Raw genomic sequence first — 14785 nt, 5'->3', positions numbered from 1 at the left:
TTTGCCAGAGTTGACTTACTGCTAAAATTGGGAGCATGTGCGTTGGTGTATTAAAAAAAAAGACAAAAACACAGAAATCCATTGCATTTCTATACAGTAATTATGAAGAAGCAGAAAGAGAAATTAATAAAACAGTCCCATTTACAACTGTGACAAATAGAATAAAATATCTAGGAATAAACTTAACCAGGGAGGTGAGAGACCTGTACTCTAAAATATACCTGAACTATAAAACATTGTGCCATCTTAATTGTTTTTCAAACAAATGCAAAGATACACCATGCTCAAAGATTGGAATAATTAATATTGTTAAAATATATACACAACCCAAAACAAAATGTGGATTAAATACTGTCTTTATCAAAATACTAACAGCATTTTTCACCGAACTAGTACAAATAATACTAATGTTGTATGGAACTATAATAGACCCCAAATAACCAAAGCAATCTTGAGAAAGAATAGATTAAGATCTCACAATCTCAGATATCAAGATTTATTCCAAAGCTGTACTAATCATAATATATGGTACTGATGCAAAAATAGACCTATAAATCAGTGTAGCAGAATAGAGCACCCAGAAATAAGCCTATGATTATACAGTCCATTATTCTACCACAAAGGAAGCAAGAATATACAGTGGGGGAAAAGGCAGTCTCTTCAATAAATAATGTTGGGAAAATTAGACATCTACATGCAAAAGAATGAAATTAGACTGCTTTCTTATACCATATACAAAAATAAACTCAAAATGGATTAAAAACTTAAATGTGAGACCTGAAACCATAAAACTCCTAGAAGAAAAGATAATAATCTCTTTAACTTTGGCCCTTGCAACATCTTACTAGATAGGTCTCCTTACACAGGGGAAGCAAAAGAAAAAATTAACTCTTGGAATTACACCAAAATAAAAAGCTTTCACACAGCAAAGAAACATTAATCAAATGAGAAGGCAGCCTACTTAATGGGAAAAGAATTTGCAAATGATAAATCCAACAAAGGGTAAATACTCAATATATACTAAAAAAAAAAAAAAAAACTTCTAGAACTCAACACCAAAACCAAAAAATCACCAACCTGATTTTAAAATTGGAAGAGGATCTAAATAGGCATTTCACCAAAGAAGACATAGAGATGGCCAACAGACACTTGAAAAGATGATCAACATCACTAATCATAAGGTAAATGTAAATCAAAACCATAAGGAGATACCACCTTACACCTGTCCGAATAGCCAGAATCAAGACAAGAAATAGTAAATGTTGGTGAGGATGCAGGAAGAAAGGAACCATTGTGCACTGTTGGTGGTAATGTAAATTGGTACAGCCACTTTGAAAAACAGTATGGAGGGCAGCCCCGGTGGTGCAGCAGTTTAGCGCTGCCTGCAGCCTGGGGTGTGATCCTGGAGATCTGGGATCGAGTCCCATGTCAGGCTTCCTGTATGGAGCCTGCTTCTCCCTCTGCCTGTGTCTCTGCCTCTGTCTCTCTCTCTCTCTGCGTGTGTCTCTATGAATAAATAAACAGAAAAGAAAAGAAAAGAAAAGAAAAGAAAAGAAAAGAAAAGAAAAGAAAAGAAAAACAGTATGGAGGTTTCTTAAAACTTAAAAATAGAGGGATGTCTGGGTGGCTCAGTGATTATCTGCCTTTGGCTCAGGGCATGATCCCAGGGTCCTAGATCGAGTCCCACAACAGGCTCCCCAGAGGGAGCCTGCTTCTCCCTCTGCTTATGTCTCTGCCTCTTTCTCTGTGTCTCTCATAAATAAATCTTTAAAAGAAAATTAAGGGACGCCTGGTGGCTCAGCCACAGCAGTTGAGCATCTGCCTTTGACTCAGGGTGTGATCCAGAGTCCCGGGATCAAGTCCCACATCGGGCTTTCTACATGGAGCCTGCTTCTCCCTCTGCCTGTGTCTCTGCCTCTCTCTGTGTGTGTCTCTCATATATAAATAAATAAATAAATAAATAAATAAATAAATAAATAAATAAATAAACAAACAAACAAACAAACTTAAAAGAAAATTAAAAATAGAAATGCCATATGACCCAGTACTTCCAATGCTGGGTATTTAACCAAAGAAAATTAAAACACTAATTCAAAAAGATAATATGCATCCCTATGCTTATTCCAGCACTATTTATAGTAGCCAAGATATGGAAGTGACCTAAGTGTCCATCACAGATGAATTGATAAAGTAGAATATATATTGATATACAGAGGAATGTTACTTGGCCATGAAAAAGAATGAGATCTTGCCATTTATGACAATATGAATGGACCTAGAGGGAATTATACTAATAAGTTGGACAGAGAAAAATTAATATCATATGATTTCATTTATATATAGAATCAGAAAAACAAAACAAACAAATGAACAAATAAAAAGCAGAAACAGTCCCATAAACAGAAAATAATCTCATGGTTGCTGTGGGAAATGGGGCAAAATGGGTAAGGGGAAAGGAAGATACAAGCTTGCAGGTATGGAATGAATGTCATGGGGGTAAAAGGTACAGCATAGGAAATATAGTCAATAGTATTGTAACAACTTTGTATGGTGAGAATGGTAGCTACACTTGTGATGAGTGTAGTCTAATATGTACACCTGTCAAATCACTCTGTTGTACACCTGAAACTCGTGTAGCACTGTGTTCAACTATACTTCTATAAAAAATCTAGATATAAAGAAATTCTACCAGCTCAGTAGATCTCTGTTATTTAGACATCAGAGTTATAATATGTGAACCACAAACAGAAGTGAGACATAAAAGAACTTTCCATGGAGGGGCTTGGGGGGAACCTGTAACAGTGAGACGGTGATGTGGGCTTAGCACCTGGGGCTTTGAGCATGCCCAAGGCCTTTGGATCTTTGAATTGTCAATACTAGAGTTTCATTGGCAGACTTCTTGTTGATCTTGCAACAGATGGCAGAAGACCCATTCCTTCAGTTCCCTTTGTTTTTGCCTTTTCCCTCTCTCTTTCCCCTCCCCTGAATTATACAGGTTAACCCTCAGAAAGAGAACAGGTCCTTTCCAGCTGCAGCCCTTGTGGCTTGGTAGACTTTTACTTCCCACTTTTACTGTCCAGTTCCTTTTTAAAAGCTGTTGCCACTGCTGCTACCCCCATGGTTTCCATGGTTCTGTAGCCTCTTCTGAGGTCCCATTTGTATGGTTTCTGATGCACAGATGGATGGCCTCTCAGGTGTCCTGGTGTGCTGTACAGAAGTACTTTTGTTCAATTATGGAGGTCCAATTAGCTGTAAATCAAACAGTAAAGAAATTAGGAACCTCTCATGCCACCATGATGCTAACATTACCAACAGTCTGTGTTAAAGTCTATTTTGTCTACCAGAAGTATAGCAACCCTAGCTTTCTCTTGGATTCCATTTGCATGGAATATCTTTTTCTACCTCTTACTTTCTGTGTGCATCCTTACATCTGAAGTGTGTCTCTAGTAGGCAGCTTATAGATTTTTTATTTATTTATTTATTTATTTATTTATTTATTTATTTATTTTAAAAATTTTATTTATTAATGAGAGACACAGAGAGAGAGGGGGGCAGACACACAGGCAGAGGGAGAAGCAGGCCCCATGCAGGGAGCCCAATGTGGGACTCGATCCCCGGTCTCCAGGATCACGCCCTGGGCCAAAGGCACCATTAAACCGCTGAGCCATCCGGGCTGCCTCTAGATTTTTTAAATTAATTCAGCCATACTGTGTCTTTTGATTGGAGAATTTAGGCCCTCTCTGCTTAAATAAATCATTATTTTTTTTATTGAAGCATGCGGACGTACAATATTAGTTTCAGTTGTACAATATAGTGTTTCAACATTTATATATATTACAAAGTTATAAATCTAGCTATCATCTCTCACCATACAAAGTTGTTAATAATAACTATCTTCCCTGTATTGTACATTGTATTTCTAAATCTTATTTTATAACTGGACATTTATACCTTTTTTTTTACATTTATACCTTTTAATCTCCTATTTTATACACCACCACCACTACCTTCCTTCTAGTAACCACCAGATTGTTCTCTGTATCTATGTCTGTTTCTGCTTTGTTTAATTTTTTAGATTCCAGGTATGAGTGAAATCATGTACTATTTGTCTTTCTCTGATTTATTTCACTTAACATAATACCTCTAGTTCCATCCATGGTGTTACTTACAAATGGCAAGATCTCAGTTTTATGGCTGAGTAATATTCCATTGTGTATATATATGCCACATCTTTTTTATCCATTCATCTATTGACAAGCACTTAGGTTTCTTATATATCTTGGCTTTGTAAATGCTTCAGTGAATATAGGTGTACATATATGCTTCTGTGTTTTTGTTTTTGTTTTACATATATATTTTTGAACTAGTGTTTTTATTTTCTTTGGATAGATAGCAGAAGTAGAATTACTGGATTGTATGGTAGTTCTGTTTTTTTAATTTTTTTTTTTAAGTAGGCTCCATGCTGGGCAAGATGGGGCTTGAACTCATAATCTTGAGATCAAGACTTGAACTGAGATCAAGAGGTGGGTGTTTGACTGAGCCACCCAGGTACACCTGTTTTTAATTTTGTGAGGAATTTCTATAGTGTTTTCCATAGTGGTTACACCAGTTTATATTCCCACCAGCAGCGCAGCAGGGTTCCCTTTTCTTCCCATCCTCACCACTACTTGTTACTTCCTGTATTCATAATTATTCATTCTAACAGGTATAAGGTGGTATCTCATTTTGGTTTTGATCTGCATTTCCCTAAAGATTAGTGATGGTGATCCTCTTTTCACCTGAGTGTTGGCCATCCAAAAGGTTCTTTGGATAAATGTCTATTCAGGACCTCTGCTCATTTTTTAAATCAGATTGTTGTTGACATTAAATTGTGTGAGTTCTATATGTATTTTAGATATTAACCCCTTATTAGTTATATGATTTACAAATACTTTATCCCATTCGGTAGGTTAATTTTTGAATCTGTTTTTCTTCACCATGAAAAAGGTTTTTAGTTTGATGTAGCCTCATTTATTTATTTTTGCCCTTGTTACCCTTACCTGAGGAAACAGATCTAAGAAAGTATGAAAGGACTGTCTTTTGTCCCATTGTATACTTTTGGTTACAGTGTTGTAAGTTAATTGAATATATATGCAGCTTTATTTCTGGGCTATTTTATTCCATTATCTATGTGCCTGTTTTTATGCCAAAACTATATGATTTTGATTACTAATGCTTCCAGGTTTGCTCTTTCTCAAAATTGCTTTAGCTATTTGGTATCTTTTGTATTGCCATACGCATTTTAGAATTATTTATCCTAATTCTGTTAAAAAAAATCCATTTGAGCTTGATAGAGACTTCAATGAATCAGTATACTGCTTTGGGTAGTATGGACATTTTAACAATATTCTTTTTTTCCATGAAAATAATATTAATTTTCCATTTCTGTTGTCTTTAATTTATTTATCGATGTCATAGTTTTCAGAGCACAGGTCCTTACATGTATTAGGTATTCTTAGATATTTTATTATTTTTGATGCAATTGTAAGTGTGATGGTTTTCTTAATTTCTTTCTCTGATAGTTTATTATTAGTGCATAGAAATGCAACAGATTTATTTATGTTAATTTTGTATCATGCATATTTACTAAATGCATTATGATATCTTCTATAAATAGTGACAGTTTTACTAATTGTTGATTTGGTTTGATTTGGTTTTGTATTGTTTTTGTTTTTAATTTAAATTTTAGTTAGTGAACATATAGCACAATATTGATTTCTAGAGCAGAATTCAATTATTCATCACTTACAACATCCAGTGCTCATCACAAGCACCTTCTTTAATACCCATCACCCATCTAGCCCATCCCCTACCCTCCTCCTTCCATCAACCCTCAATTTGTTCTCTATGATTGAGTTTTTTGAGGCTTGTTTCCCTCTCTCCTTTTTTCTTTTTCCCCTTCCCTTATGTTCATCTGTTTTCTTTCTTAAATTCCGCATGTGAGTGAGATCATATAGTATTTGTCTTTCTCTGACTTATTTGACTTAGCATATTTCACTGCTACTTTTCAAATTTAGATGCCTTTTATTTCTTGTCTGTTGCTGTGGTTAGGACTTCCTAAACTATGTTTGCAAAAAGGGATGAGTGTGCATCTACTTGTTTTATTCCTGATAATAGAGGAAAATCTTTCAGCTTTTCACCATTAAGTATTATGTTACCTGTGTGTGTGTCACATTTTGCCTTTATTATATTAAAATATGTCCACTCCATACATATTTTGTTAAGAATTTTTATAGTAAATAGATGTTGAATTTTATCAAATGCTTTTCTACATTTGTTGAGATGATCATATAATTTGTATCCTTCTCTTAATGTGGTGTGTCATTCATTGATTTGTAGATATTGAACTATCCTTGCATTTCTGGATTAAATCCCATTTGATCATAGGGTATGATCCTTTAAATGTATTGTTCAATTTGGTGTGCTAAAGGATTTGTTGAGGATTTTTGCATCAGTATTTATCAGAGATATTGGCCTGTAATATTCCTTTTTGTAGTGTTACGGTCTGGTTTTTACATTGAAGTGCTTCTAGTCTCATGTAACTTTGGAAGTTTTCTTCCTATTCAATTATTTAGAATCATATGATAAGGATAGGCTAACTTTTCTTTAAATATTTTATAGAATTCATCTATGAAGCCATTTGGTGCTGGATTTTGGTTTTGGGGGCAGTTGATTACTGATTTAATTTCATTACTAGTAATTTGCCTGTTCAGATTTTCTATTTCTTCTTGATGCAGTCTTGGAGATTTTGTGTTTTAGGAATTTATCCATTTCTTCTAAGTTGCCCACTTTTGGCATATAATTATTCATATTAGTCTCTTGTTTTATTTTGTATTTCTGGGGTATCAATTGTCATTTCTTCTCCTTCATTTCTGATGTTATTATTTGAATCCTGTCTCATTTTCTTTATGAATCTGGCTAAAGGTTTATCAATTCTGTCTCTTCAAAGAATCAGCTCATAGTTTCATTGATTTTTTTTTCTGTTGTGTTTTTAGTCTCTATCCACTCTGCTCTTAATTATTTCCTTTCTAACAATGCAGACTATATGCATTCTTTTTCTAGCTCCTTTAGGTATAAATTTAGACTGTGATTTTTTTCCCTTCGTTTCTTCAGGTGGGCCTGTATCACTATAAATTTCCCTCTTAGAACTGTTTTTGTTACATTCCTTAGATTTTGGATTGTTATGTTTCCATTTTCATTTCTCTTGTAGTATTTTATTTATAGCAGTTTAAATTTCTGGACCCCATTGGTTGTTTAGTAGAATGTCATTTAGTCTACATGTGCTTGTGTTCTTTCCATCTTTTTTTCTTGTAATTGATTTCTAGATGCATACTTTGTAGTTAAAAAAAGATGCCTGGCATGATTTCAAATTTCCAAATCTATTGTGATTTACCTGGTGGCTTAGCATGTGATCTATCCTGAAGAATGTTCCATATATGCTTGAAAAAGAATTGGCATTTTGCTGTTTTGATTCAATTTTCTCTATATATCTATTAAGTTTATCTGGTCTAATGTGTCATTTAAGGTTTATTTTCCTTATTGATTTTCTGTCAGGATGATATTGATGTCAATGGGGTGTGAAAGTCTTCTACTATTGTATTGCTGTCAATTTTTCCCTTCATACCTGTTATATTTACTTTATGTATTTAGGTGCCCCTATAGTAGATAAATAGATATTTACAAGTATTATATCCCCTTCTTGGATTGATCTGTTTATCATTATGTCATTACAATCTTTGTTTTAAACTCTATTTTGTCTGATTAAGTATTGCTTCCCAGATTTCTTTTTGTTTCTTTTTGCATTGAATACCTTTTCCTGTCATTTTATTTTCAGTTTGTGTGTGTATGTATTTAGATATGAAGTGAATGTCTTACAGGCAGCATATATTCAGATATTCCCTTACCATGTTATTTTGATTGGAGCATTTAGTCCATTTACATTTGAAGTAATTATTGATTAGTATGTACTTGTTGCCATTTTGTTCATTATTTTCTGACTTTTTGTATTTCTCTGTTCCTTTATTCATCTCTTGCTCTCTTCCCTTACTGTTTGATGGCTTTCTTTAATATTATGCTTGGAGTCCTTTCTCTTTATTTTTAGGTGCTTGGTTTGTGGCTACCATGAGATTCATACATATCATGTACATAGCAGTCTGCTGTGAGTGGATGATTGCTTAAGGTCACATATGTTCTAAAAGCACTACATTTTTATTTCCCCATCAAGTTTTATGGTTTTGGTATAGTATCCCTTATTATTTCATGAATACTTTGACTAAGTATTGCAAGTCTAGATGATTTTACTACTTCTGTCTTTTAACTTTCTCACTAGCTATGCAGGTTGTTGATCCACTGCCTTTACCATATGTTTACCTTTATCACTGTGATTTTTTTCATAATTTTCCAATTTCTTATAATGGCCTTTTCTTTTCCAAATAAAGAATTCCCTTTAACATTTCTCATAAGCCTGGTTTTGTATTGGTGAGCTCTGTTAGCTTTTGCTTGCCTAGGAAACTCCTTATCTCTCCTTCAATTGGCTGATAGAATATTATTTGGAAGTTTTTTTCTTTTCACCATAGTGAATATACTGTGCCACTCTCTTCTGGACTATAAAGTTTCTATTGAAAATCAGCTAATAGTCTTTTGGTTGTACCTTTGTACATAGTCTTATTTTTCTCTTGCTGCTATTAGGATTCTCTCTTTAACTGCTGACACTTTGATTATAGCATGTCTTGGTCTCTTTGCATTCCTCTTCTTTGGGATTCTCTGTACTTCCTAGACTTAAATGTCTGTTTTCTTCACCAGGTTAGGAAAGTTTTCAGTCATTTTTTCTTCATATAGCTTCTCTTTCTTTTTCTCTCACTCTTCTCCTTTTGGGACACCTATAATGTGAATGTTAGTACACTTGATATTGTCCTGTAGGTGTTTAAACTATTCTGTTTCTGTTGTTGTTTTTGTTCTTTTTTTCTATTGGCTTTTCTGATTGGGTGATTTCGACTATGCTGTCTTCCTAATCATTGATCCATTATTTTGTACCATCTAATCTGCTGTTGATTCTTTCTAGTGTATTTTTCATTTCCATTATTGTATTCCTCAGCTCCTGTTGGTTCTATTTTATATTTTTTATCTGTTTGTTGAAGTTCTTACTGTGTTCATCCATTCTTCTCCTGAGTTTTGTAAGCATAATTATGACTATTACTTTGAATTTTTTATCAGGTAGATTGCTTATCTCCATTTCTTTTAGTTCTATTTCTGAGATTTTGTCTTGTTCTTTTCTTTGGAACATATTACTCTGTCTCTTTATTTTGCTTAATACCTTTTGTTTCTATGCATTAGGTAGATCATTTATATCTCCTAGTCTTTAAAGGGTGGCTTTATGCCAAAGATAATCTGTGAGACCAAATAGTGCAAACACCTTTGGTCATCTGAGCTCAATGACTCCTGTGTGGACTGCATGCACCCTCTTGCTATAGTTCCCTCATGATTAGTGCAAAGTAACTAGTGCCTGGGTCTCTCTGAATTCTAGCCATGATTGCTATGAGTGTTCTGGTGAATACGTGTGGCCCCTGACCTGTCTGACTGAAAGGCCCAGCCATGACTTGTAGGCATGCTAGTGTGTAGGATTGGTTCCCAGTTTGGCTGGCTGTGAGGTCCAGCTGTGACAACTGCAGGCATGCTGGTGGGCAGGACTGACCTGTGGTGTGGCTTGCTGCAAGGTCCTGTTGTGACTGTTGTAGGAATTCTAGGGTTATGTGGCTGGTCCCTCAGGATAACACAGTGTGGGAGGGGCTCCAGTTCCTGCTGAGGCTATCTGCCAGGTGTGGTGGGGTGGAGGGTCTCTTTTGGGTGGACACCAGCAGTGGTATGGCAGGGCCCACTTGGGACTGTCTTTGGGCTAAGTGGGCAATTTAGCAGGGTGAGTTTGCAGGGGAATGCCAAATGGGGTGAATGGTACAAGCACATTAGATGGAGAGTATCTGAAATGGCTTACACCAACATCAGGGCAGCTAGGTAGAGATGGAGAAGAAATAAAACAAAAAAAGGTGCTCACTAATGCTTCTGTCCCCAGAGAGTAATCCAACAGATATCTCCCCCTCAGGCACATGCCCAAAAATTAGTCAATGAATTATGTGTAACCGAGTCTTTTCATACTGTTGCCTTTGACAGGACTCACAGTGAGTGAGATAGTGTATGTACCCTATAAGAAGAGTGTCTTGGGGGACACCTGGGTGGCTCAGTGGCATGATCCCAGGTCCGGGGATTGAGTCCCACATCAGGATCCCTGCAAGGAGCCTGCTTTTCCCTCTGCCTGTATTTCTGCTTCTCTCTGTGTGTCTCTTATGAATAAATAAATAAAATCTTTTTTTTTATTTATGATAGTCACACAGATAGAGAGAGAGAGAGGCAGAGACACAGGCAGAGGGAGAAACAGGCTCCATGCACCGGGAGCCTGACGTGGGACTTGATCGGGTCTCCAGGATCGCGCCCTGGGCCAAAGGCAGGCGCCAAACCACTGCGCCACCCAGGGATCCCAAATAAAATCTTTAAAAAAAAAAGAAAGAAAGAAAAAGAAAAAGAAAGAAAGAAAGAAAGAAAGAAAGAAAGAAAGAAAGAAAGAAAGAAAGAAAGAAAGAAAGAAAAGAAGAAGAAGAAGAAAGAAGAAGAAGAAGAAGAAGAAGAAGAAGAAGAAGAAGAAGAAGAAGAAGAGAGAGGAGGAGAGGAGGAGGAGGAGGAGGAGGAGGAGGGAGGAGGAGGAGGAGGAGGAGTGTCTTGGTTTCCCACAACCCTTCAGCTCTCCTAAAAAATAATACCTATTAGTTTTCAAAACTAAATGTTATGACTGCTCCTCTTCCTAGTGCAGGTCCCCTGGGCTGTGGAGTCCAATGTGAGGTTCAGACCCTTGTCCCCAGTAGAAGGTTCTACTATCTCTTTCTCTTGGGTTTTTTGCCAGAGTGTGGATCCTGACTAACCCACATCTCCATCCCTCATACCTATCTCAATATGTCTTTTTCTTATTGTGTATGATCTGTTAGGATAGTTTTTGATTTATTATTAGAGATAGTTGTTGTATATGTAATTGTATCCATGGCAGAAGAGAAGCTCAGGATCTCCCTACTCTGTCATCTTGATCCTGCCTCCCAAATTATTTAAAAGTATATGCTAATTGTCATTGTGTTAATTATTTTCCAGCTATTTTATAGTTCCTAGGTTCTTTTTTTCTTGCTCTCCTACTTTGTGATTTCATTATTCTCCTTGGTGGCATGCTTAGAGTCCAGGGTTTTTATCTTCTGTGTATCTACTATAGGTTCTGGTTTTGTGGTTACCATGTGGATTACATATAACAACTTTAAACACTCTGTTTGAAATTGTTAGTTTAGGTTTGAATGCATTCTAAAACTACATTTTTATACTCATGTTTATAATTATTATAAATTTTAAAATTATAAATTTTTTAAAATTATTTTATAATTGTTTTTAAAGATCTTATTTATTTACTTATTCATGAAAGACACACAGAGAGAGGCAGACACATAGGCAGAGGGAGAAGGAGGGTCCATACAGGGAGTCTGATGTGGGACTCGATCCCGGGGCTCTAGGATCAGGCCCTGGGCTAAAGGCAGATGCTCAACCGCTGAGCCACCCAGGCATCCATAGTTGTTTTATCATTTTAGTTATTTTGTTTTGTGTTTTAACCTTCATATTAGCTTTATAAGGGATTAATTCACCACCACCTTTACAACATTAGAGTATTCTAAATTTTACTACTTTTTACCTTTACCAGTGAGATTTTATATTTTCATATGTTTTCCTATTACTAATTGGCACCCTTTCTTTTCTGCCTAAAGAAGTCTCCTTAACATTTCTTATAAGGCTTGTTTAATGGTGATAAATTCTTTTACTTTCTGTTTGTCTGAAAAACTTTTGATCTCTCCTTTAATTTTGAACGATAGTCTTGCTGGGCAGAATATTCTTGTTTGTAAGGTTTTTTTTTTCCCGTTTTTTGTTTGTTTGTTTGTTTGGCATTTTAAATATGTCATGCAACTCCATTCTGGCCTGAAAATTTCCTTCTGAAAAATTTGTTCATGGTTTTATGGAGATTCTCTTATATGTAACATGTTGTTTTTCCCTTGCTTATTTTATGATTATCTCTTTGTCTTTGGTTTTAGACATTTTAATTATAACGTGTCTTGCTATAGGTCTCTTTGGGTTTATCTTATTTAAAACTCTTTGAACTTCCTGGACATGGATATCTATTTTCTTCCCCAGTATAGGGGAATTTTTAGCAATTACTGTTTCAAATAAGATTCCTGCCCCTTTTTCTCTTGGGATCCCCATACTGTGAATATTAATATGCTTTATGTTATCTTAGAAGTCTCTTAAGCTAGGTTCACTTTTCTTTATTCTTTTTTTTTCTTTTTGCTGCTTTGATTGAGTCCAACTGCCCTGTTTTCAAGTTCACAGATACTTTGTTCTGCTTCATTTAGTCAGCTATTGAACCACTCTTGCATTTTTTTCAGATTAGCTTTTTGGTTTTGTTTTGGTTTTGTTTTATAAAATGAGATTTACTTTATGTTATTCTGCTGTTACATACGGCATAACATTTTCACATGGCTTTTTTGGGACTATAGTTAATGATTAGCAATGTACACTAGTGATCCAACTCTACATGACAATCACTAGACAAACTGGACACCCTCTCACATATGCACAAATCTGTATGGAAAAGTATTAACGTTTTAGACTTGAAATTTGTGTACTTTAATTCCACTTTCTAGGATAGTAAGAAATTACACGCACTGTAATTTGCCAAAAGTGATGCTTGCATTCTGCCAGCAACATGCTACTTCTATTACATAGTAAAGTGAATACCAGAACTACAAAGGCAGGAGAAATAAGTGAATTTTTGTTGGGGACATTGTCAACTTAAACAGCAGCAAGTGAAGAATGAATTAGGAAGCTTCCTATTGTCACAGATACATAAGACCTCCGTCATATACCGATATGTGAGGCATTTCAATTTGTGCCCCCCGCCCCCGCCAAGCACAGAAATGCCAAATGCTTTGCCATTCAATCTAATATTTCTGGATTCCTACCAAAAAGGAATATATTAAAAGAATGGAAAAGTTGCTTACTGAAAGGAAACCCCAAAGAAGAGTAAAGGAGGGAATGTAGAAATTAAGAAGTTATGTAGAACACTTTTTAAATTATAATGAACTACATTTTCATATCTTCACACTAATACAAAACACAGTCACTTTGCAGAACTGGTTCAGGTTACTTAAATACCAGATACATTTTTTGTTCTCTATGTAAGTGTTTGGGAGTTACTTATGTTGATATGAAATGAAGCTGTTAATGCTTTCCTACAACAATAACTGCACACGAGGAAGACCAAAACAAACACAAATCAAGGAATGGAATTTTCCCAAAGCTGCAGTGTGAAAAGACTGTAACAGTTGGTTCCATACACATGAATGGGTTTCTTTGCTATAGGAAATCCAAGCAAGTAATGGAGATAAGTAAAAAGGTTTCTTGAGAGGAAGAAGGATGACACTCTGTATGTATATAGTTTTTTGCCTCTTCTGATACATCACATTCTTCTCCTGCACTGATGTCCATATTAGATGCTGTCTTTGCAAATAAGCAACTGCATGATGAGGGTGCTGTCTTTGTACGAGTCTTTGTTCAGTGGATCAAGTTCTGTAATAGCCTCATGAAAAGCTGTCTTAGCTAGTGTGCAGGTAAGCTCTGGGTTATTAAGGATCTCATAGTAAAATACAGAGAAGTTAACAGTCAGCCCCAGGCAGATTGGGTGTATGGGTTCTATCTCTTTCTTGCTTATATCAAAAGCCTCTTGCAAGCTCCTTGGGAATTATCTATCTTTTGTTTTCGATCACCACCACATGCAACTTCAGCAAGGTACTGGAGGTAATCCATTTCATATATTCTCTGGGTTAGTTGCATTGGCTATTAAATAGTTACCCAAAAATTCCAGCACCATGGCACAGATGGACCTCAGCGCAGACTCCACTTTCTCCCAATAGTCCTTAATCATATGCAGCTTCTTATTGGAGGTGTTGGTTTTCTGCTCAATGCTCAAGATGACCCTCCAGGATAACCCGCAGCCCCCAATCATCTTCTTTTAGGCCACCAAGAGCAGGTTGTGTTCCTTGTTGGTCAGAGCAGAGCCCTGCCTGAGCTTTTGTTGCATCGCGCTTGGCCTGCTCTGCCAGCTTCACCTCCTGGATCAGCTCCATCTTCTTTATGGGGGTGGGGAGAGAAGAGCAACAGCAAGCTTGACCTGGATCAGGAGGAGGTGCGAGGAGGACCTTCATCTCCACGGCCACAGTGCAAGTGCCACCACTTTGATCCGCTTTTCACATTAGCTATTATATTCAACTTTGTGACCTCTCTTTGGTGCTTTCTTCTATTTTCTACCTCATTGAAGTTCTCATTGTGTTCATTCATTCTGAATTTGATGAGCATCTTTATGACCATTGTTTTAAAGCCTTTATCACGGGCAGCCCAGGTGGCTCAGAGATTTAGCACTGCCTTCAACTCAGCACGTAATCTTGGGGTCCTGGGATCGAGTCCCACATCAGGCTTCCTGCATGGAGCCTGCTTCTCCCTCTGCTTGTGTCTGTGCCTCTGTGTGTGTGTGTGTGTGTGTGTGTGTGTCTTGTGAATAAATAAATAAAATCTTTAAAAAACAAAAAAAATAGTCTTTATCAGGTAAATGATAAGTGGC

The 14785-nt window shown here is 36.2% G+C and overlaps 1 pseudogene; it reads right to left on the bottom strand.

Moving 5' to 3' along the window:
* Nucleotides 1-13524: 13524 nt before the first annotated feature.
* Nucleotides 13525-14372, bottom strand: LOC129516462 (14-3-3 protein theta-like; annotated as a pseudogene).
* Nucleotides 14373-14785: the final 413 nt, after the last annotated feature.

Source organism: Nyctereutes procyonoides, unplaced genomic scaffold, assembly GCF_905146905.1.
Source record: "Nyctereutes procyonoides isolate TBG_1078 unplaced genomic scaffold, NYPRO_anot_genome, whole genome shotgun sequence".
NCBI classification, from domain to species: domain Eukaryota; kingdom Metazoa; phylum Chordata; class Mammalia; order Carnivora; family Canidae; genus Nyctereutes; species Nyctereutes procyonoides.
Note: the sequence above shows the minus strand (reverse complement) of the source record. Positions and strands in the feature narration are given on the sequence as shown.